Genomic DNA, 23,946 nt, shown 5'->3' on the forward strand with positions numbered 1-23,946 from the left:
GGATCCTCGTAGCGCGTCTCTCGAACAAAGGGCAGATGAGGCAGGAAGGAAATGTACGCGTCTCGGCGGTTTTCCCCAGCGCTTTTAGTTACCGGCGCGCTATCACTCGTGTAACCTAATAGAGGCTCTGCCTCAAGCTCAACCGAGCCTCCACTTTGGTACGAGCGCTTATACTTAGTTCATGCGCGTCTTTTCTCTTGTACAACACTCATCAACACGCGCCTCTCCAATAACTCAATGCACAAGCTCACCTCTCCTCGAACTGCTCACTCACCTAACTCATAACTCACCGAACTGCTCATAACTACTCGAGCTCAACACCCAGCAGAACTGCTCGTGGGGGCTTTGCGCAACGGGTTATATGGACACGCCCTGAGCCCTCTCGAACGTTCCAACCACGCCCTGTGACGCATTGCCGCAGCCACTCCCTTTGAGCCCTGATTGGCGGCCTGCGCTTACCGTCAGCTTCTCTGCCACCCTCATTCGATCCCTGCTCCATTTGCCAGGCCTGCCTCGTGTTAATTCGCGCCAAAAAGCCAAATACAGCACAATGAGGCATACGGCAATGGAGGCGGCATAAGGCAATGGAGGAACCTACTCTCATTATTCTACTCAACACAAAACTAACACAGGAAAAGGACTATGCTCACAAATACTAAGAAATAACTGCACTATCGCGAGGCTATGTGTTGTTGTGTGACTAAACTATGAGGGGGAAATTTAACCTTTATTGTACAAAACTCAAAACTTCAACACTACCCCTCTCCCTCGTCAGACTCGTCCCCGAGTCGAACCCAACAAAAATGGAACGACCGGTTTTGAGAATGATCTGGAAAATTAACTTTTACTTTTACATCTGACATATAGATGTGTAGTGGGGCGGCTTAGCCCAAATATTCAAAAGAATTGTGCATTTTGTGATACAAGCACCAAATTTGGCACAAATGTACATTAATATGTTGCGAACATTTTCAGATATTGGGCCACTTGAAATTCCGTAATTTTTTTTTTCAAATTTTTTCAAATTTCGTAATTTCAAATTTTTCGGGTGACACCGTCACAATTTCGGTCTTCGAGGCCGGCCGATAGGCAAAGTGTGACCGGAAGGGATGAGGTTCTCCTGACTACGTGGCCCTCGATCTGGGAAGCGAGAGGCGTTCCATTAGTGGACGCGCCCCTCACGCCCGACTTTTGGGCGGCCCCGGCAGGCCGTTTGTTTTGACGTTCCGTGACAGGCCCCGCACCCCCACCTCCGGGCCGACCGGAAGCTTGTGCTGAGTACATCATACCTGAACAACTCAGTGAGGCAGAACACAGCAGTGCACACCAGGGTGACCCCTTCAGTGCATAAACCAATTAACCTGTCCACTGCAGGGCATATAGAAATGAAGTTATTTTCTGCATATAATAATAATATAAGTTCAGTTCTATATAACAATTTCTGTTATCACCACTACCACTACAACTACCACTACTACAAGCTTTGTCTGGAATTTTGTGGACTAACAGACAAACAGACATACAGACAAGCTGGGATCAAAACATTACCTCCTTCCACCATTGAGTGTAGAGGTAAACATCATGGAAATTATATCATGCCCTAGATTTAATTCATGCTTACCCGTGTATTTGCTTCACTGGTTCACAAGGTCTTTTGCATACATGTAATTCAGACTCTCGTCTTCATTGCTGACCACACAATGTTCGCAACATATTAATGTACATTTGTGCCAAATTTGGTGCTTGTATCACAAAATGCACAATTCTTTTGAATATTTGGGCTAAGCCGCCCCACTATATCGGCCGGCCTCGAAGACCGAAATTGTGACGGTGTCACCCGAAAAATTTGAAATTACGAAATTTGAAAAAATTTGAAAAAAAAAATTACGGAATTTCAAGTGGCCCAATATCTGAAAATGTTCGCAACATATTAATGTACATTTGTGCCAAATTTGGTGCTTGTATCACAAAATGCACAACAGGTTTGCTATGCTGCTACACTAGTGGTTCCCTCTAACATTTGCTCTAACCCGTGTGTGCGACACTTTTAAAACACTAAATATGTCCCCCCTATTGCGTTGAGTAGCTACCTAACAGAATCACGCCCACAATTAACCGAATCCGGAATTTGTCAAACTAAACACATAGCCGGTGGGCAGCATATTTATATACAAGCACAAAAAACTTACTCTTATTTACAATTCTATGACCCAGGACCTGTCCTTTTTGGAAAGAAGATTGGAGGGGAGAGAAAGCACAGCAAAGCACAAAAAACACACTCATAAATTCATTACACTTGCTGCTTGCTTCTTGCTTCTTCTGTGTGCGTATATCAAATCGGCTACCCCCCGGACCGGCATACAGGCCATTCCTGCTCTTCAGGGCCAACTAAACTTACAAATCTACTCATCCCTAGCACACCATAATAAAAAAATGCACAACAAAATGCTTCATTTTATTTCATTGCCAAGCAGGGCCAACCTTATGTGGTCCGACTGCGTGACATTCATGCCACTCAAAACAAGTGGTCCGAAGATGCAAGGTGATGCTGCAGAAAGGTGCTGCACAGCAGAGGTGTAAGGCCACAAGACTTGTGGTCCATAGTGTGTAATAATGTGCAGCAAAGTGTTTGTGGCAGCAAAGTTCTGCACAGGTGTAGCAAAGTTACAACACAAGGATATGGCAGCAAAGTGCGGCTGCACAGATGTAGCAAGGTGCAGCAGAGAATGCTGCACAGGTCGATGGTGCTGCAAGGCTCCACCTCCAAAATGGTACTGGGGTGGGGGTAGAGACAAAGCACGACCAGCAAAGCGGAAAGGGCGCAAAGTTACACAGCAAAACAAGGTAATGCAGCACAAGGGGTGCAGAAGAGCGAGCAGCGCAGGCTCGTCCCGAGCCGTTCGTACCCCCCATTGTCGGCTTACACTACCCTAGACCTTCCTTGTATTTACAATTTCGTCTCTACGTCTTGTCTCCCATATCCCCCTCTAATCCAAATTCGTCTTCCAATCCCTCCCAGGAAGGAAGGAAGAGAACAAACACAATGTCTCATCACGTCATGATGCGTCTTACACTCAAACAGTTTCACAGAGCCTTGGTGTGGAGCTTCGTCCTCCTTGGCGAATGGCTGTGGATGATGCGAAGGGGGTTTCTCTTCCTAACTACACTAGTAACATTTACTTTTAAACTACCCGGGGTCATACCCTGCCAATCGGCCTCTTTAAACTATGTGGTTCTAAAAACCGAATTCCCATTGCCCACTCTGCGGTGCCCTTGAAATTTGGGTCTCACTCCCTCAAATTTTCATACTGTGCCCTTGCACAATTTCGGGGCTGGGTCGTGTGGCCCCACTAGCAGGTCCAACTACCTGCGCACCTCCGCCACTGAAGTCACCACCCGAGCTTACCTGCTCCTGCGACTACCTAAACTGGGGAAGGCCCCTCCTGGCTCTTTACCCCCTGATGCCCACCTTGGCAATGGGCAACCCGGGTCCTTCCTTTGGATCCTCGGGCACCACTCAACAACTCACAACTACCCTAACTGGCTCCCAGAGCCTACCTGCAGCCTCACCTGGCCAACAAACTACCAGTGGCGGAGTGCCCCAATAACCATACGCACCAATTAAACCACACGCCCAGCCATTTCACTGACTGATGCACCCTCCAAAGCACTACTTTGCCACTACTTGCACCGCAGGTGTCAATATCCATACAAATTTTGCCTAAGCCCTCTACCTGGCTTTAAACTACCCACCCCAGGATTTCGCGAATGGGTTCCACCTCCACCCATTCACTCCTTCGCACCATGCATTCCACACCTTTTATTCCCACACCAAGCATTCCACACCTTTTATTTCCACACACCTCTTTCCATACACTTCAACACAATTCCACTTGTCTCAATACAATTCCTCACACACACAGCATCATCTAGCTAACTGCTTTTCCCCTAAAACTCGTGCTTCCCCATCATCCCGTTACACTAAGCACTCCCTTCGTCATTATCAACCATCTAATCTACCTACGTCCCCACTATAGTTCAAATGTAACAACTTAACTCTCATGTCCCTGAGGTCTTCTAATTCCCTATCATTATCCTAGCCCTCCCTCGGCTAGCTTCGGTGCCCCATGGAGGTAACCATCGCTGCCCCCACCCCCCCATGTGCCTAACACTGCCACCCCCCTAATCTAATGCTCATGGGCCCTGACTGTGTGAGGAATGGTCAAACTACCATTCCTCCATGCAGGGTACACTATCCTCATCCGTCCACTATATTTGAGCCTCTCCATGTGGATGTACGTTGTCACAGCTTGGCTTCGCAGGGCCGAGCGATCCATGCGTGTGGTTTGTCTCCTGTATGTTGGGTCCGTCCGGCATTTTCGATCCAAAGGGGGAGGAGGCATGGATGGGCCGAGGTGCAGGGGCCCATCCCTGCATGGGGCCTCGTGGTCCCATGCACGATGCCCAACCGCCCACGGTCGGAGCACCGCACCCGCAAAGGTGCGCGGCTCTGAAATCTCCTACCTCCCCTTGAACCTCGCCATTCGCCTTTACCGCCACGGCGCAGCACCAACCATACAGGGTAGGGGCCGGCACGGGTCGTGCACGGCAGTCCTCGTGAAACCGTCGCGGCATCGATCCCCACCGGTCCCCGTTGCACACAACTCACCGAGGGCTCACGTCGGCTATCCGTCGCGCTAAATGCTATCCCGGTTGGTGTCGATGCTTGAGCCGCGTTCTCACCACTCGTGACCCACTCCGCACTCGCACACCGAGGCGTCCCTGCGCCTCCCATACATTCTGTTACTGCACACTCTCCTTCCACATCCTCTGGTGTGCATTCTCCCTCGCACACCGTACTCGCACCTGCATACCTAGGCGCACTCATACCTTCCACACAATCCGTTACACACTCTTCCCGCACACAGTCTGTTACACCCATGGGTTTGCACTCTCCTGGTACACACCCAGTCATCGCACACCTTCGCACACACCCTGGTGCACACTTTTCTCTCACACCCACGCTCCGGTGCACACTTTTCTCTCACACTCGCACCAGTCGCCCTCGTACACCGCACAATGGACCTTCCGCGACCGCCCGGGTTTCGTTTCTCTCCCAAGCGCACCAAAAACCCATTCACGCCAAACACATTCGAGCCATTAATTCTACTCACTTTGGGGACCTCCGTTTCCCCCAGTACCTGCAAACTTTCCATTTGGTTTACAAGCCCGACATCACGATGCAAATACAGACTTTGTGCGCATCCCATTACTTTCTCCAGCGATTCATTTCCCGATTCTACTCTATCTTCGGTTTCAATCATTTCTTCAATTTGAATTATTTCTTTTTCTTCGACGATGGCCGGCGCCAATAAAATTTTCTTTTCCAATTTGGCGACCATCGGCTTTTTTACACCCCGTGTCGCTATTTCATTATCCCCGGTCAACTTGGCTGTGCCTCGCTCAAGCTCACTCCCCAAGCGTTCCTCACACCGTGTCACCTCGTCGCGTACCAAGGCGACCTCCTCGCTCAACCTACGCCCAATGTCCTCCCCCAATTTTTCCATATCACACCTGGATTCCTCACTCATCGTTTTTAATGTCTCCCCTCGGGTGTCCATTCTTTCATTTATTTTATTCATGTCACTATTTATTCCCCGAATTTCGTCCTTTTGGGCACCAATGGTTTCTTTCAATTCGCTCTTCATTTCTTCCATTTCCTGGGTGGCTTTGTCACTCATTTCTTTTAGTTGATAATTTTGAGCCGCCATTGTTTCTTTCACTTCACAACTCCATTCTTTCATGAGCGCTAACAGTTGAGTCATGAATGATTGCTCATCCATAACCCCCACTTGTGCAGTGGCTCTAGCCTTCGCCGCCACGTGCGAGGTGCCGCCATTACCAGTTACCGCACCCTTATCTGCTTCCTCCACCAACTGTCTCTTCTGCAGGTCCTGAGTCATTAATTTTTCATTTTCTACCCCTACCGGCATTCGACCGCCTTGGCTAGCCATGGTACGAATACAAATTTGGTGTTCAAATTAAATTTCCGTCGCTCGCAATTTTTGAGTGCGTGAAGCGCACTCCAGGTCCAATCTCACTCCCCGACACCAAATGTTACGGCAAATTTGTACAATTTGGTGTCCAGAATTTTGTCCCGGGTTCCAAATCCCACTCCTGACACCAATTATTACCGGTTTCCGCTGCCCTTCCTACCCTTACCAAAGGGGAGATTAAGCCCCTTGTTCTTTCTGGGCCGGCGTAACCGAGACTTGAAACGCCCCTTCCGGGCAAACACAAGTTAGGGTTTCGGGACAAGTCTCGCACGTACCTAAATACCTGCGCCACCATGGAAGCGGGGAACCAAGCCTCGCACGAGCCACGTGTAATTTGGGTACACCGAGCGGATTGCGTACCACGTGGTCCGTGCAGTTACCGTTGGTATTGGAACCCGATTAGAGCGGTTTTACTCGTACCACGCTTAGTCAATGATGGAAAACACGAGACGGTCGAAGAAAGGAATAAGAGGATTTAATTATTATTTACACTTATATGTACAATTCGGTAGAAGACAGAGACACAGAGCAGCCTTATACAGTCTTATGCTTATCCCCAGACACGGGCCCGATCACATTCACAAAGGGAAATGCAGGTAGAATGGTGTTAACGCGCTGCCTTGGTGGTCCAGGAACGGCGTGATCGCCCGGCGTGGCTCTCCATGATCACAGCACGTTCCGCGATGAAGGCAAGCAATTGGTGGAAAGGATCCTCATAGTGTGTCTCTCGAACAAAGGGCAGATGAGGCAGGAAGGAAATGTACGCGTCTCGGCGGTTTTCCCCAGCGCGTTTAGTTACCTGCGCGCTATTACTCGCGTAACCCAATAGAGGCTCTGCCTCAAGCTCAACCGAGCGTCCACTTTGGTATGAGCGCTTATACTTAGTTCATGCGCATCTTTTCTCTTGTACGACACTCATCAACATGCGCCTCTCCAATAACTCAATGCACAAGCTCACCTCTCCCCGAACTGCTCACTCACCGAACTCATAACTCACCGAACTGCTCATAACTACTCGAGCTCAACACCCAGCAGAACTGCTCGTGGGGGCTTTGCGCAACGGGTTATATGGACACGCCCTGAGCCCTCTCGAACGTTCCAACCACGCCCTGTGACGCATTGCCGCAGCCACTCCCTTTGAGCCCTAATTGGCGGCTTGCGCTTACCGTCAGCTTCTCTGCTGCCCTCATTCGGTCCCTGCTCGATTTGCCAGGCCTGCCTCATGTTAATTCGCACCAAAAAGCCAAAGGCAGCACAAGGAGGCATAATGCAATGGAGGCGGCATAAGGCAATGGAGGAACCGACTCTCATTATTCTAGTCAACACAAAACTAACACAGGAAAAGGACTATGCTCACAAATATGAAGAAATAACTGCACTATCGCGAGGCTACGTGTTGTTGTGTGACTAAACTATGAGGGGAAATTTAACCTTTATTGTACAAAACTCAAAACCGCAACAATATATATATATACAGTCACGTGAAAATGTAAGTACACCCCATGTAAAGTTTTGACTTTTTCAACATATTTCAACATACAGCTATTTGATCTTCATTTCAACAATATTGATAGATAAAGGTGATATAATATAACAAATATCATGAAACATTTACATTTTGTAGTCCATTGTATAATTTAAATAAACATAAATGCAAATTTCGCATGTGGAAAAAGTAAGTACACCCTTGGCTCTAATAGGTGGTATTGCCCCCTTTGGCAGAAACAACCTAAGTAGGCGTTTCTTATAACTGTCTACCAGTCTCTGACATCAACTGGGAGAAATTTTTGCCCACTCCTCCATGCAGAATTCTTTCAGCTGTGCGATGTTTGAGGGGTTTCTTGCATGCACAGCTTGTTTCAAATCCCCCCACAACATCTCGATGGGATTTAGATCCAGGCTTTGACTTGGCCATTCCAGAAGCCTCCATTTATTTATTTTCAGCCATTCCTTGGTGGATTTACTGGTATGTTTAGGGTCATTGTCATGTTGCAAGGTCCACCTTCGGTTGAGCTTCAACTTTCCGACAGATGGCCTCACATTATCCTCAAGCACCCTCTGGTACAATGAAGAATTCATAGTGGATTCTATGATGGTGAGCTGCCCAGGCCCTGATGCAGCAAAGACGCCCCAAACCATAATATTTCCACCATCATGCTTTACAGTTGGTATCAGGTTCTTGTGGTCAAATGCTGTCTTTGGTTTTCGCCAAACATGTCTTCTGGTACTGTGGCCAAATAGCTCTACCTTTGACTCATCTGTCCAGAGCACATTGTTCCAGAAGTGCTGGTCTTTGCCGAGGGGTTCATTGGCAAACTTTAGTCTTGCCCTGATGTTCTTTCTGGACAGCAAAGGTTTCCTCCTGGCACACCTCCCATGTAGATCAAATTTGTGCAACCTCTTTCAAATGGTAGACTCGTGCACTTTGACATCAACAGTGGCAAGAGATACCTGTAGGTCCCGTGATAACATTCTGGGGTTCTTAGAGACTTCTTTCAGCATCTTGCGGTCTGCTCTCGGGCTGAACTTGCTGGGGCGGCCTGGCCTGAACAAGTTGGCAGTTGTTTGGAATCTTCTCCACTTGTAGATGATCTTCCGGACAGTCGAATGATTGATTTCAAATTGTTTGGAGATCCTTTTAAATCCCTTCCCAGACTCGTAGGCATCTATAACCTTCTTTCTGGAGGCCTCGGAGAGCTCTTTTGATCTAGGCATGGTGACGTCGCACACTTCAACAACAAAGAGCAAACCAAACGAAATGTCTGAGTTTTAAATAAGACAGGTTCCTCCAACATCCTCTCCAACGATGTTCTAATCATTTGCACCTGAGCTGGTGCACCTGATTCTAATTTTAGGTATTTGAAGTTGTGATAAATGTAGGGGTGTACTTACTTTTTCCACATGCGAAATTTGCATTTATGTTTATTTAAATTATACAATGGACTACAAAATGTAAATGTTTCATGATATTTGTTATATTATATCACCTTTATCTCTCAATATTGTTGAAATGAAGATCAAATAGCTGTATGTTGAAATATGGTGAAAAAGTCAAAACTTTACATGGGGTGTACTTACTTTTTCACGTGACTGTATGTATATATATATATATATATATAATATATATATATATATAGGAAAATTACATGCCCAGACTAGGAATCAAAACCACGTCCTCTGCAAAACCATACCAGTGCTCTGCCATCTGGGCGACTGACTGAGCATGCAATTTTCCCACATATATAATTGCCACTCTCTTTCCATCAATGCTTCCGGGGCACTTGCTGCCAACCATAGAAGTACCAACGGCCTGAACACGAGAGGGTCTTCCTCCAATGTGAAGGTGAATAGTCTGCAGTAGCGGACTGGGTCTTAAAACCGGCCCGGGCATTCTTCACCTAGGTCGGCCCATTATTCATTTATATGACACCGCATTCAACCCCTGACCGTCTCTTCTCCTTCTCCGTCCTTTCTGTTTGGTTATTTAATTCTGTATTTTTGTCTTTTTTGTCTTTGTTTTACGTACTATGTCAAAGCGTCTTTGGGTTTCTTGAAAAGCGCTATACAAAATAAATGTATTATTATTATTATTATTATTATTATTATTATTATTATATGTTGCTTATCTGAGAAAATAGATGAAATGCTTGAAAAAAAAAAACAATCCACTAATAATTACATTTATTTTCAGTAACACAAGCACATGTCATGTCTAAGAGAGTAGGTGCCTGCGCAGTTTGCTGCTTCTGGCAGCCACACCATCAATGATATCCTTAGTTTCAAGTTTGGCCAAGATCCCTTTTTCCACAGACATCAACATGAACGCCTCAAGATGTTCTTGTGTCATTGTACTTCGCAGACGGCTTTTGATTTTCTTCAAAGCAGAGAAAGACCGTTCACATGCCACTTGTGACACAGGTAGCGTTAGCAGCAGCTTGTAGACAAGCCCAATGCTCTTGTAGGCATCAGTGAAGAGGTTCAACTTGAAGAGCACCTTGTAGCAGCAGAGAGGACAGGCTTTACATGACTTACATGTACTTGGCAGAGTCTTCCTGTCCTGTTCAGACTCACTGTCCTACTGCACTCTATAAGCATCTGCTACTGACTGTTTCAGTGTTGACCATTGTTCTCCAAGGCTTCGCAGTTCTTTTCGTAGTTGTTCCGCAGTGACACCATCATCAAATCTCAACAAATGTTTATGCAGCTCTTCCATAGCTCCCGATGGAACTTGGTCAAAGTTCCTTGGGTGAAGAAGTGAGAGATCAGCATACAATGTTGATGTTGCTGATCTGTCAAACCGCTGCTCAATGCTGCTCACTAGTGTCCACTATTCGGTTGTACACTTCAATGCGATACTTCTTTATTGGGTCAGAAGCTGATGTAGCCTCATCTATGGACAGTTCGCCATCAATACGTTTGTGCTGTCTTTGCCGTTTTATAGGAAGGGACTCTTCCATAACAAGATTTACATCCATTTCATCCAGCTGGTCATTAGCCCAATGAACAAACTTTGCTGCTGCATCATGACAAGCTTGGAAGTCATCCCGTAGCATCTGCATATTCTCTAGCAATTCATCCACCATCCGGTGCACAGTCAGCAGATCCAATTGCACAGTTAGTAGATACTTGGAGAGCGCTGTAGTGCGGGTGAATACTTGCAGATATACTTGTGCAGTCAGAATTGTTTCAAACTGCAGGAGACTGGCAATGTATCCCTTCACCTTGGCCTTAACAGCTGCTTGGATCTGGTCAGCAACTAGTATGGCATTAAGAGTGGTGATAACTTCCATGAAAAGCACTCCAGTTGGGTTGTTGAATGAACCAAAAACCTTCTTCAAGGTGGCATCCTTTGACCACCATCTAGTTTCTCTGATAGTTCCCATTCGTTTAGTGGAGTGGAGTGTCGCACACTTCACAGTAGACACAGACACTTCACAGAAGTGGAGTGTCGACTCCAGATGTTCATTCGCTGATAAGATTCCCGAAAGAATACTGCAATGTCATTCAGTAGTGAGAACAGTGATGCGCTAGTCACCACAACACTTGTAGCTTCGGTCACAACGAGATTTAACACATGCACGTGGCACCAAACATGGATCTGCATTGGAGCTTCCTTTGATAGCAGAGTACTGAAGCCTTTGTAGCACCCCTGCATGTTTGCTGCACCATCAGTTGAGTTTCCAACACAGTTCTTGAGGCCAAGATTCAGTCCTAACAAGACTTCAGAAACAAGTTGCACAAAAGCTTCGCCAGTAAATTCCTCACATTTCACCACACTCACTAATCTTTCTTGGATAGTGCCAGTGCTATCAACCTATCTAAGAACAACAGAGCACTGGTCTTGTGTTGAGATGTCTTGAGTGGTATCAATTTCCACAGCAAACATGTCTGTTACTTCTTCAGAAATCCACCGACGTATCTTATCCCGGATAACTGTGATAACAATTCACTGTAGTTTTAGACAGCAAAGTTACCAAGGAGCCTCGACCTCGTGAACTCTTTGCCTTCTCATGTTGCTTCTTGCTCTTCTGGACAACGTGAGAGAGATGATCGGCTCTGCAGGAATCGTACTTCCGAAGTAGTTTTACAACCTCCAGAAATGTACCATGGTCTATCTCCTCATTGTCAAGTGTGTATGCTGCTTCTTCATTACTTCCTCTGTAGCTCAGTCCCCTCTTACCAATGAGTTTGACCACATCCACAACTCTTTCCATCACTTGTCATCTCTTTCTAACCTCATCATGATGGCTACGTGCGAGCAGGTGAGAAACGCTGGACTGTTGTCGATCGACCAGGTATGCTGTAGAGCATCTCAAATGAAAAGAAGAGCATTCATGTTCTTCATCACGTGTATGTACATGTCGCCAGTCAGTCATTCCCTCGATGAACGTAGACCAGTCTGAGGTGCTGGAAAACGCCAAGCACACTGTGAAGAGAAGTGAAGAGAATGATTGCCATTGTTGTATGACAACCACCATCTGTTTGTACCATCTTTTCGCATGAAACACCTCTTGACCACTCGGTTGTCAGTTTTTTGATTAGGGTGGTAATTCCAAAACAGCAAACAATCTTCATCTCGACATGGTTTCTTAAAGTAGTTAATGGAGGGGTATCCCTCCTCTGCAAGTGTAGCAGCTGCAGCAGGTACATTTCTCTCAGCTGACCGCACCTGTTCGTGTTCACCAATTTGCACCAATTCTGCCGATTCAGCTGCTAATTGGTCATCTACTGATTCAGCTGCCATTTGGTCATCTACTGATTCAGCTGCCAATTGATCATCTACCAATTCAGCTGCTGATGGTCCAGCTACCGATTCAGTAACCTTATTCCCATGTTCACTGACTTCACCAGGCCCAGTATTAGTACTCTTGAACAGATCCAAAAGGTTTCTGCACTTTGAAGCACTATCTGACAGTTTCTTTTTCTTTCGATCACGTTCCTTCTCAGCACCTCATTTTCTTCTCATCTGGTTTGCTTTATCCATTGTTGGTTACAACTTCAGGATACACGACATTGCTGATAAAAGTTCCTTTTCTCTCTTTGAAGTTCTTGGCAAACATTTTTATATTGTCACTGCTGCCAACGCGACGCCATGACATTATTCATAACATTCATTCATTCATTCATCTAATGATCATTAAACATTATTCTTACGCTCATTAAACGTCCATTAAACGAAAAAAAAATAAAAAAAACGAAAAACATTACGAAATGACGTTCACACCGTCACATCAAACACTACCGTCAACACGTCACAAACATCGTCACAAACGATACGTTACGTAATTCAAACCGTGAACACATCGAATATTGGAGAGCCCATTGCGCAAACGATTTGTTTTCTCTGGTACGTGTTACTGGGCGGGTACGTTGCTAGTAATTATAATGAGGCGTCAGGGGCGACCTTTTGAACTTTTGATATTTAGCGGGGAATCCCCGGGGATGGAGGCAGAAGTTTTCCGTGACATTTTTTTTCAGCAGTTTTCTTATCCAGCCCAGCGGCCCATTTTTTACCCAGCGGTCCCAGCCCACCGGGCATTGCCCAAATGCCCTATGGCCAGTCCGCCCATGTGAATAGACCAACCAGTCTTATAGAGATAACAACCAAAAACACTTAGAAGAGGGAATAGAGAGTCACTCAGAAGTCTGGATCCATTTTAGAAAAAGGCATTTTACTTTTAAAATGAAATAAACTCGTTTTTAATGTTGGCGTTTTTTTGTATTGCAGGAAAATAAAACACCCTCATTACATGGGTAGTTATGGGTCATCATACCAAGAAGGAGAAAGTGGGACTTATGTTGCTGCAAGTTTTCAAAAAAAGCCAGAAGGAGCCATATCGGTTATTCCATGGAAAACATCCTGAGAAGCGAAAGCCAAGTCATCGATTAGTCGGTAAAGTGTTTACGATTGAAAGCATCTGGAGCCTGGAGGAGTTATTGATAAACATCGTGCTGGTGAAGGATGCATCGCTTTAAAGTATGGATGTGTCCTCGCTCCTCTACAGATGGAAATAAATCTAAAAATGTTCTTGCAGTGGTTGCAAAAAGCCCCAAAAAATCATTGATAAAATTTGTCAAGAGATTGTTCGCCGTTCTTCCGTTACAAGAATTTAAAAAAGGAAAACAACTACCACCCATATAAGGTTACCTTTGTTCAAGCTCTTCAAGGTGATGATGCCGACCGGCGTATGGAATTTTGTAAGTAGGAGTCTTGATGTGGAACCGACATTAATATCTGACATCATCTTCGGTGATGAAGCTTTGTTCCATTTGACCGGGAAAGTCAACTGTCATAATTGTCGATATTGGAGCGATGAGAATCCTCATTAGACTGATTGGTCTCATGTTCAAAATGATCCAATAATTATGGTGTGGTGTGCTATTCATGGTGATATGTCAGTCTCCTACCTTTACAAAGAGAATGTAACCGGTGCTAGCTGTCTCGCAATGTTACAAGAGGTTTTGGTTCTTATTTGGATGGTATGTCTTTTGCATGATTGAGAAAAGTATGCTTTCAACAGGATGGGGCCCTGCCACATTATGCCACTACTGTCTGAAACTGGATCCATGAAAAATACCGGTGATGTGGAGAGAACACCGTGGTCCTACAGAATGGCCCCCATGTATTCCAGATATATCGCAACGAGACATTTTACACTGGGGACACCTGAAATCCGTGGTTTATAGCACGAGACCATGCAGTACAGCAGAGCTGAAGGAAAACATTCAGAAGGAATGTGCTGACATTCGTTTTTTCTTCTTTTCTAATAGACATCAAAAACGCTCAGAGAAACATAAGTGCAAGAATTGTTATGTGCCTGCTCATGGGAAAAAATTTGAACATTTAATAAATTCAAAGTAAACTATTTTTTCTTATGGGTCATAACTTCTGAGACATGCCGTATATATATATATATATATATATATATATATATATATATATATATATATATATATATATATATATATATATATATATATATATATATATATATATAGATATATATAGATATATAATTATATATATATATATATATATATATATATATATATATATATATATCTGTCAGTTGATTGTTTGTTTGACATTTGTATTACAGTGCACAAGAAGGTATAAATAAATGAATGACATGTTTATCTAACCATTTATTCGGGGGAAAATTATTGCGGAAGTGTACAAAGCTGTTTTACTTGCAATTTTCAAAGTGCCCTCCCTCATGATCGATGCACAATTGCAGCCGAGCAGGCACAGAGTGGCACACACGCTTGCAGAGTTCGATATCAATTTCCTCAAACTTTGCAGTGATTTGAGCCTACAATTCCTGAATGGAACGAGGCTTTTCACGATAAACAAGGTCTTTCATGAGCCCCTAAAGAAAGAAATCAGGAGGTGTTAGGTCTGGAGAGCGTGCCGGCCACTCGATCGGATCGCGGCAGCCAATCCACTTTCAGGGAAAGTTTTCATCAAGCCACTGACGAACATGACGTCCATAATGAGGTGGAGCTCCATCTTGCTGGAAATAACAGTCCTGATCTTGTACCCTGGGCCAAAAGAATTTTTGCAGCATATCCAGGTAAATTTCTGCAGTGACAGATCCCTCAAAGAAAAAGGGTCCAATTATCCCTAATGGAGATATGGCTGCCCAAACTGTCACGCCAGGTAAATTTACCTCCTTCTCAACTGTCACTCTTGGGTGCTCCGCAGCCCAGTAGACACAATTGTGTCTTAATTGTGCCGTTAAGCTTAAAACATGCCTCATCTGACCACCAGATGTTGTCTAGCATTGTGTCCTCTTCGTCAAGTTTAGCTAAGAACTCTTCACAAAATTGAAGATGCCGGTCGTCATCTCCATCATGAAGGGCATGCAGTAAGCGTGGAATGTAAGGTTTCCAGTTTTTCTGGTGAAGGATACGGATAACACTTGATTGGCTCACTTCCAACTCTGCAGATAAACGGCGAGTTGACTTTTACGGACTTTGTTCCAGTCTCCTGATGGCTTCTTCAACCTTAGCTACATTCGTTGCCGTTTTCGGATGACCGGACTTCTTTGCAGTGGCTACCGACTCTGTTGCTTCAAATTTCTCGACAATCAATCGTATGTTTCTTCCCTGGGGTGGGTTAATATCGAATTCCTGTGTCAAACGGCGTGCCGCCATCGTTGGTTGTTCATTACATTTGTAGTAATGTTTCACAGCCGCAATGCGTTGATTCATTGAAAGGTAATTCATGGTTCAATTTGGTGCAACTTCAGTAACTTTCCAAACTCTCAGCAATAACCTGCAAAAAAAAAAAAAAAAAACATTTAAGAAAATTAATAATCTGCAAGACAATTATTAACAACATGACATCCCAGAAAGAATCTGACAGCCGAAAAAACAGAAATCGGGCGCGGGCGCTACTTTTGATTCACCCTGTATAGTGTATATATATATTATATATTGTTGCGGTTTTGTGAATAAAGGATGACCCCCCCTCGTAGGTAGACGCACCACAACATGTAGCCTTGCTGTAGTTCAGTTACTTCTTAGTAAATGTAAGCGTAGTCTCCTTTCCTGTGTTAGTTTGCGTTGAGCAGGCCAGTAAGTGTAGGCCTCAATTGGGCTAGAATGCCATGTGCTCGGCCTGGAACAAATCTGGCAAGGCCGAAGGGAGGAGTTGCAGGGAGTGGCCGGTAAGCAGTGAGCCGCCAATCAGAGCTCAAGGGGAGTGGCTCACAACGGCGGCGAGAGGAGGGGCTTGGAACATTTGGGTAGGACCGGGGAGGGGCTATATAAAACCCTGCCCCGAGCCCCCCGCTGCAGAACGTCAGAGAGTCGCCCCAAAAGAGTCGCAGACAGAGTCGGAGTGTCAGACAGAGCTGGGAGAGACGTGTGGTAAAAGTGGAGTGTGCCCTAAAAGTCGTTGTGGTTGAGTCGGAGATCAAAGAGACATTGTAGCCACGAGTGGATTGAGTTGCTTGTTATAGCCTCTGTACACGAACTCCTCCCTGTCCCCTGCGCTCTGCTGCTGCCTGTATTAATCGCGCTGTGTGAAGACTATCCATTCCAGGCACAGACGCCCGATCTCCCTGCCTGCGCTTCCAGCATATGTGCTGTGAACATCTAAGGGCCACGCCCAGCGAGCTGTCCGGGAGCGACCGACGTCAAGGCGCGTCTGGCGCGCGAACCTGTTCTTCCTCCTTTTCCCCACGTGAGTGAGTGGGCCCTTTGTCTGGGCTTTAGTTAAAACTGTTAAGTGCCTGCTCTGTGTCTCTTCGCCCTGTACATTATAAATAAACCTGTTCTTCCTTCTATTTGATCGTTCCCGTCCTTTCCATCTATTGGCCTAGCTTCGCACGAACAGAACCGCTCGAATTGGGTTCAATAAAAGTAATGGCACGAGTCACATGATACGCAAACCGCTCGGCGTATTCGATTAGCATGGCTTGTGCGAGGTCCAGTCCCCGTTTTCGTGGCAGCGTGGGTACCAAAGTATGTGTGGAGTCGACCCGATACCCTTTTCCATGCTCGCTGCAGGAGTGGCGATTCGGCCTCATGGACACGAAGACCCGAGGGGAGAAAGAGGTTTAACCCCCCCCCCCCCCCTCTGTACGTCGATGGGCTTCAGGAGATCCGCAACAAATTAGTGTCTAGGAGTGGGATAATTGGACCTCGAGTGCGCTTCACGCACTCGAAATTACGAGCGTACGAAATTTTGTTTTAAAATCAAAATTATATTCGTGCGATGGCTGGCCAAGGCGGTCAAATGCCGGTGGGAATATTAGACGAAGAACTAATGACCCAGGACCAGCAGGAAGGGTTGGTAGAAGAAGAGGAAATTGATGAGGGTGCGGCAGCTGGCGAGGAAAATGGCGGCGCCTCACACGTGGCGGCGGAAGCCGTTCGGAAGTTCAGAACATGGCGGCGGAAGTTCAAATCCACCAGGGACATGAAAGAATTGGGGGACAAATCCACCCGGGAAATGGAAAAATTGAGGGAGGAATCCAGGTGCGTAATGCAGAAGATGAGGGCAGAGTCGAAAAAAGGACATAAAAACAATGGGGGAGGACATTGGGTGCAGGTTGAGCGGGAAGGTCGCAGTGGTACGTGACGAGGTGACAAGGGTGTGGGGAACGCGTGGGGAGCGAGCTTGGGCGAAGGACAGCCAAGTTGACCGGGGCTGTGGGGGTAGCGACACGGGTGTAGAGGAGCCGACAATCGTCGAATTGGGAAATACAATTTTGGGGGCGCCGGCGAAGGTTGAGTTGGAAGACGAAATTTTGGGGGCGCCGACGATCGTCGAGTTAGAGGAGATAACCCGGAAAAAAGAAGAAACAATTGGAATTGAAGAGACGGGAGAACCAGGGAGCAAATCACGGGAGAAGGTAATGGAACATGTACAAAGTTCGTGTTTGCACCGTGATGCCGTGCTTGCTAACTCAATAAAATGTTTGCAGGTGCTGGCGGAGAAGGAGGGCCCCGAGGTGAGTAGCGCAAATGGCACGAATGTGTTTGGCGCGAACGGGTGCTCGGCGCGCTTGGGAGAGAGGCGAGACCAGGGCGTACGCGATGGGCCCATTGTGCGGTGTACGAGTGAGGGTGGTACGATTCGCGGAAGGCCCATTGTGCCTGCTCTGTGAGAGGGAGTGTGTGGAGAGAGAGTGTGCACCGGAGTGTGAGCGAGAATGCACACCGGAGTGTGTGTGGGAGGAGTGTGCACCGGAGTGTACAACGGAGTGTGTGAGAGATGAGTGTGCACCGGAGTGTGCGAGGGCTGAGTGTGTGGAGAGAGAGTGTGCGATGGCCGAGTGTGCACCGGAGTGTGCGAGGGCCGAGTGTGTTGAGAGAGCATGTGCGCCAGAGTGTGCGACACCGGAGTGTGTGAAAGGTGCGTGTGCGCCTGGGTGGTGTGCACCGGAGTGTGCGATAGCGGAGAGTGTGAGGGGCACGTGTGCGCCTGGGTGTGCGAGAGTTGAGTGGGTCGTGCGTGGGGAGGACGCGGCTCATGCATCAACACAGACCGGGGTAGCGTGTAGTGGGATGGGTGGCATACGCGAGCCCCCGGTGAGTTGTGTGTAGCAGGGACCGGAGGGGATCGGTGCCGCGTCGGTCTCACAAGGACCGGCGTGCACGATTCGTACTGGCCCCCGCACGGTATGGTTCGTGCCGTATGGCGGCAAGGCCGATCTGCCAGGTTCAAGGGGACATAGGAGTTTTCAGAGCCACGCACCTTGTCGGGTGCGGTGCTCCGTCCGTGGCCGGCTGGGTCATCGTGCGTGGGACGCCGCGCAGGGATGGAGCCCGGCACCTGGGCCCATCAATTCCCCCCCCCCCCCCTTGGATCGAAAATGTCAGACGGACACTCCATACAGGCGACCAACCACCCATCGCTCGGCCCTTCGAGGCCGAGCCATGACAATGTACCTCCATGAGGGGGGCTCGTAGTTTGGAGGACTGGAGAGTAGTGTACCCCACGTGGGGGAATGGTAGTGTCACCATTCCTCACACGGGGGGGGGGGGCCCATGAGCACTTGTTTAGGGGGATGGCAGTGTCAGGCACATGGAGGGGCCAGCAATGGTTGCCTCCATGGGGCACCAAAGCTAGCCGAGGGAGGGCTAGGATAATGTTAGGGATTTAGAAGACAGTAGAGACAAGATTTAAGTAGTGACACCTGAACTATAGAGGGGACGTATAGAGTCTAGGTGGTTGTTAATAAAGGGTGTGCGTAGTTTAAAGGGACGACGGGGAAGCACGAGTTGTAGGGGAAATAAGTTAGGTAGATGATGCTGTGTGTTTGCAGAATTGTGTTGAGAATAAACGGAGTTGTGTAGTAGTGTGGATGGAATTGTGTAATGGTGTGTGAAAGTAATGGTGTGGAATTAAGTGGAGTGGAATGCATGGTGCGAAAGAGTGAATGGTGGGAGTGGAACCCATTCATGAAAGCCCGGGGGGGTAGTGTAAAGCCAGGTAGAGGGCATAGGTAAATTACATGGATATTTACACCTGTGGTGCGGGTAGTAGAAGGTAGTGTTTTGTAGGGTGCAGTAGTCTGTGGAATGGCTGGGCATGTGGTTTAATTTGTAGTTATGGTTATTGACCATAATTGTACCAATTGGTGTCCAGAGTAACCAATTCCCTTGGGGTTTCAATTGCCTGCAGTTCGAATCCCTTGGGGGTTATGCTCGTAACGATAACAGTTGGAGGTTATGGTCATTAACCATGACATTACGTCACCAATCCCCTTGGAGTTTCAGTTGCATGCGGCTCCAATTCCTTGGGGGTTGTGGTTGTTGCGTTACTAATTAGTAGTTACGGCACTCCGTCACTGGTAGTTTGTCGGCCAGGTGAGGCCGCAGGTAGGCTCTGGGAGCCGGTTAGGTTAGTTTGTGAGTGGGGCCCGAGGATCCAAGGGAAGGACCCGGGTTGCCCGATGCCGAGGTGGGCATAGAGGGGGTAAGTGGCATGGAGGGCCTTCCCCAGTTAGGTAGTCGCAGGAGCAGGCAAGCTCGGGAGGCAGCTTCAGTGGCGGAGGTGCGCAAGTAGGTAGACCTGCTGGTAGGGCCACACGACCCAGCCCCGAAATTGTGCGAGGGCACAGTGAGAAAATTTGTGGGAGTGAGACCCAAATTTGGAGTGCACCACAGTGTGGGCAATGGGAATTTGGGTTCTTAGAACCACATAGTTTAAAGAGGCCGATTGGCAGGGTACGACCCCGGGTAGTTTAGATGAGTAATGCTATTAGTGTAGTTACGATGAGAAATCCCTTCGCACCATCCACAGCCAGTCACTGAGGAGGATGAGCTCCACACCGAGGCTCTGTAAGCCGTTTGAGTAGTGAGATGCATCACGACGTGGGTGAGACGTTGTTGTTCCATCCCTTCCTTCCTGGGATTGATTGGGAGACAAATTTGGAGTTAGAGGGGGATATGGGGGACAAGACGTAGAGACGGATTGTAAATACAAGGGGGGCTAGGGTAGTGTAGCCGACGGTGGGGGGTATGGACAGTTAATACTATTCACCTAATTTCAATTGCAATGTTAACTAGAAAGCATGTGAAAATGTAAAGCCCATCCGCATCCGTTTCAGGTCAATTGGACAAAAATTGAGGATTTTATGCAACCTTCACCTTTGACCTTTTGATCTAAAAAAAACAAAACAAGCGGCTTGTTGCTTTTCATTGGTGAACCAACTCAGTCACCCAATATGCAAATTCTTAAAATTTCAGGTCATTCGGGTGAAAATTTACGATTTTATGTGATGATGACCTTTGTCCTTTTTACCAAATTATTAATTTGTCTTCTCAAATTCTCATAATAGAAGTTTGATGAAAAAGTAATGACAAAACTCAAATGGTAAATTGAAATTTCAGGTCAATTGGATGAAAATTGATGGTTTTATGTGATGCTGACCTTTGACCTTTTGACAAAATTATGAATTTGCCTTCTCCATATTATCATAACAGAGGCTTGGTGAAAATTTGATGAGAATAGCTCAAATGGTAAAAAAAAATGTTACTGCCCAGACACACACACACACACGCACAGACAGACAGACAGACAGAGACACAGAGAAGTGATTAAAAACCCCATCTTCTGCTATGCAGGGGACGGGCTAATGATGTTGGCTACTGACACATATCTGAGCGCGCTTGTAGTTATTATTATTATTATCTTAGATATTTTTTTATTACAGGTATCCCGTGGCCTGTCATATTCATCATTTTTCTCCATCTGGCCATCACTGAAAAATGTTTGGACACCCTAATCAATTAGTATAAAGCAAGGCTAAGATGTTTTCAACCTGCAGGGCCAATCGGCATGAATAATTACAACAATACCAAGCTGATATGTTGGTCAGAGTAAGCCCTAATTATATTCAAACATAACTATTGTTATGTTTGTGGGGTTAGGCATGAAACACCTTAGGAAAGTAGGAATGTGTCGGTTTTAGTATGGATCGTGTGATGCGAAGAAGAAGAAGCCATCTCGATGTACATAAGCAGGGTGAATGTTCAGGTTAAGAGTGTTTGCATGTCGTCATAAGGGGCGTGGCTTTTGTGTTAACTAGTTCTAGGGCTTAAGATTAATAAACCCCGGTGTGTAATTGGCCCGGTGATTTTTTCTTTCGTTTTTATTACAATTAAAAGCCCGCCAAGCAACAACAGCGATGTAATGTACTCATTCGCTCACAACATTGCCAAGGCCGACAAACAGCATTTGCCGATCGGCAAGGGAACCCAGTCATCTGAACATTCCTGAACAGAGATAAGACTCCGCCCCCTGATGACTAGCGGCGGGGAGGCCATGCCCCGAGCTTTGTGACTGGTTAAGAAGCCATGGAGTGATGAACAGAGCTCGGTGATTGGACAGTGTGACATCAGCGGTGGAACATTCGAGAGCTAGGAGAGCAAAAAGTAGCCGGCTCACCATTTTGGCCTCTTCTTGTGCTGGTGTTCGTTGGAGGTGGTCACAATCGCTCTTCTGGTCCTGGCTGCGTGGTGGACAGTCGCTCCCCTCGTGCACGCTCGTGCAGAGAACCTGCGGAGCATTGTGGAGTTTTTGCAATGTTGGAGGAGGGGGTGTTGGTTGACGGTGGTACTCTTCGGAGACAGAGGAGGTCGCGAGCGAAACAAAGAAGGATCCTGCCTGCTTGCCTCACGCCGGCGGATGGTTACGGGTGCGGTTCCACGCCATCTTGTGCGCTCCCTGCGCGGTGACTCTGGTTCAACAATCTGCAAGCCCTACAAGCCATTTGGGGACGCAAAGCTAAGTGCCGGCCAGCTTGAAACGAAACATCAATAATTTTTATTTTCCCCTTGTTTGTATACGAGTCTGATGGAGATGTCTCAAATTAGGAAATAGTTTTTACTTCATATTCATTTTAATTGCTTACATTATTTTCATTAAATCATTATTTGTTGATTTTCAATTTATTGTCTTGTTTTGTTTCTTTGTTCTGTGGGTTTGGATTACCCCTGTGTGTTCCCGATTAGATAAGGGTTCAGGCTTTTCCCACGTTTTTCTTCCCTGGCTAACATTAATTGTAAAAACTCATCGTTTTAGTCAAATATCAGCCAGTAAAAACTCCATGATGCAACTCTTTGATCTGCCTTATTTGCCACCAATTTCACACATGTGGAACATCTTCAATAGAGAGTAACTTTGATCAATGGGCCACTTCCTTTATGACGTCAGCAGACAGATGGGAAAACAATCTTCTTCCCCTTTCAGTCTAATTACCCAAGTTCAGAAGCATTAGGCAGCAACTTTTGCAATTAATTGCAATAAAATTATTGAATTTTTTTTTTTTAGCATGTTGTATGCTAAAAAAGTTATAGTTATATTAAAATATTATATTAATTATGTTAATTATTATGTTATGTTCTATTAAAAAAGTTATATTGAAGTTACTTATTTGAAATCAAGTAAAACATTTTTTTAAAGGTCATTAAAAACACTATTCAGAAGCATTACACAGCATTGACATTAAAAAACAGCCAAACTGCTCACACGAAGAAGGAAAATATTTCAGCTTTGTCAAAAACTTTACATAAAAGAGACAAGTTGTTGTTTTGTTTTTTTTGCAGGTCTCGTTTTGCTTTGGAGCTAAACGACAGAGGGAAACAGGCTAACCAAAACGCACGGACACGGTGCCAACAAATCGTTTATTGGCAAGATGGAAGACTGCTACTTCTTTCACGGCCCCAATTATTCCCAACTTCTTGGGAAGTCGCCCGCGGAACGTTTATTGCCCAAGTCTTTCATGGACCGGATGGCCAGGCGTGACGTTCGAGTGAATGCACTGGGAATTTGTAATTTGTTCCGGGCGCCAGCAATAAATTGTCTACTCTTTGCAAAAGACACAATGGGTTTTTACCATCCACCAACAAGCAATTCTGGCAGATGGCTTCTCCAGTTTAACATCCTGCAGAGGGACGATGCACACACTGATGCATCACCAGGAATGCAAAGCACCAAGATGGCAGTTTGTAGCTGGGTTGAGATTCCAAATCAGGATAGACAGCTGAAATGTAAATGTACATACAGTACCTCTGGACTATATTGCTGCCAGTGCCAGTGGTGGAAAGGTAAAAGATTAAGAAATAGGAGAGGAGATCAGCAAAGGTATAAGAATTCAGAGGTTTGTATGAGAGGAAGTGTGAGATGATGATGGATGGCATTCTTGAAAGACTGGAGAGAAACGCAACATTTAACATTCAATACCAGGACAAAGCAATGATAGAAAAATTAATCATACTTATTAGTATTATAGGTCAAATTATCCAGCTTTGTAAAGATATAACTAACATATAAAAGTGTGTCAAGATGCAAGACATATACGTAATATCATGCGGGATGTTTATCATACAAATTGTTTACATCTTATGGGATGTATATGACCCCGTATTT

Source organism: Myxine glutinosa, chromosome 1 (genome assembly GCF_964187855.1).
Source record: "Myxine glutinosa chromosome 1, kmMyxGlut1.1, whole genome shotgun sequence".
Taxonomy (NCBI): Eukaryota; Metazoa; Chordata; class Myxini; order Myxiniformes; family Myxinidae; genus Myxine; species Myxine glutinosa.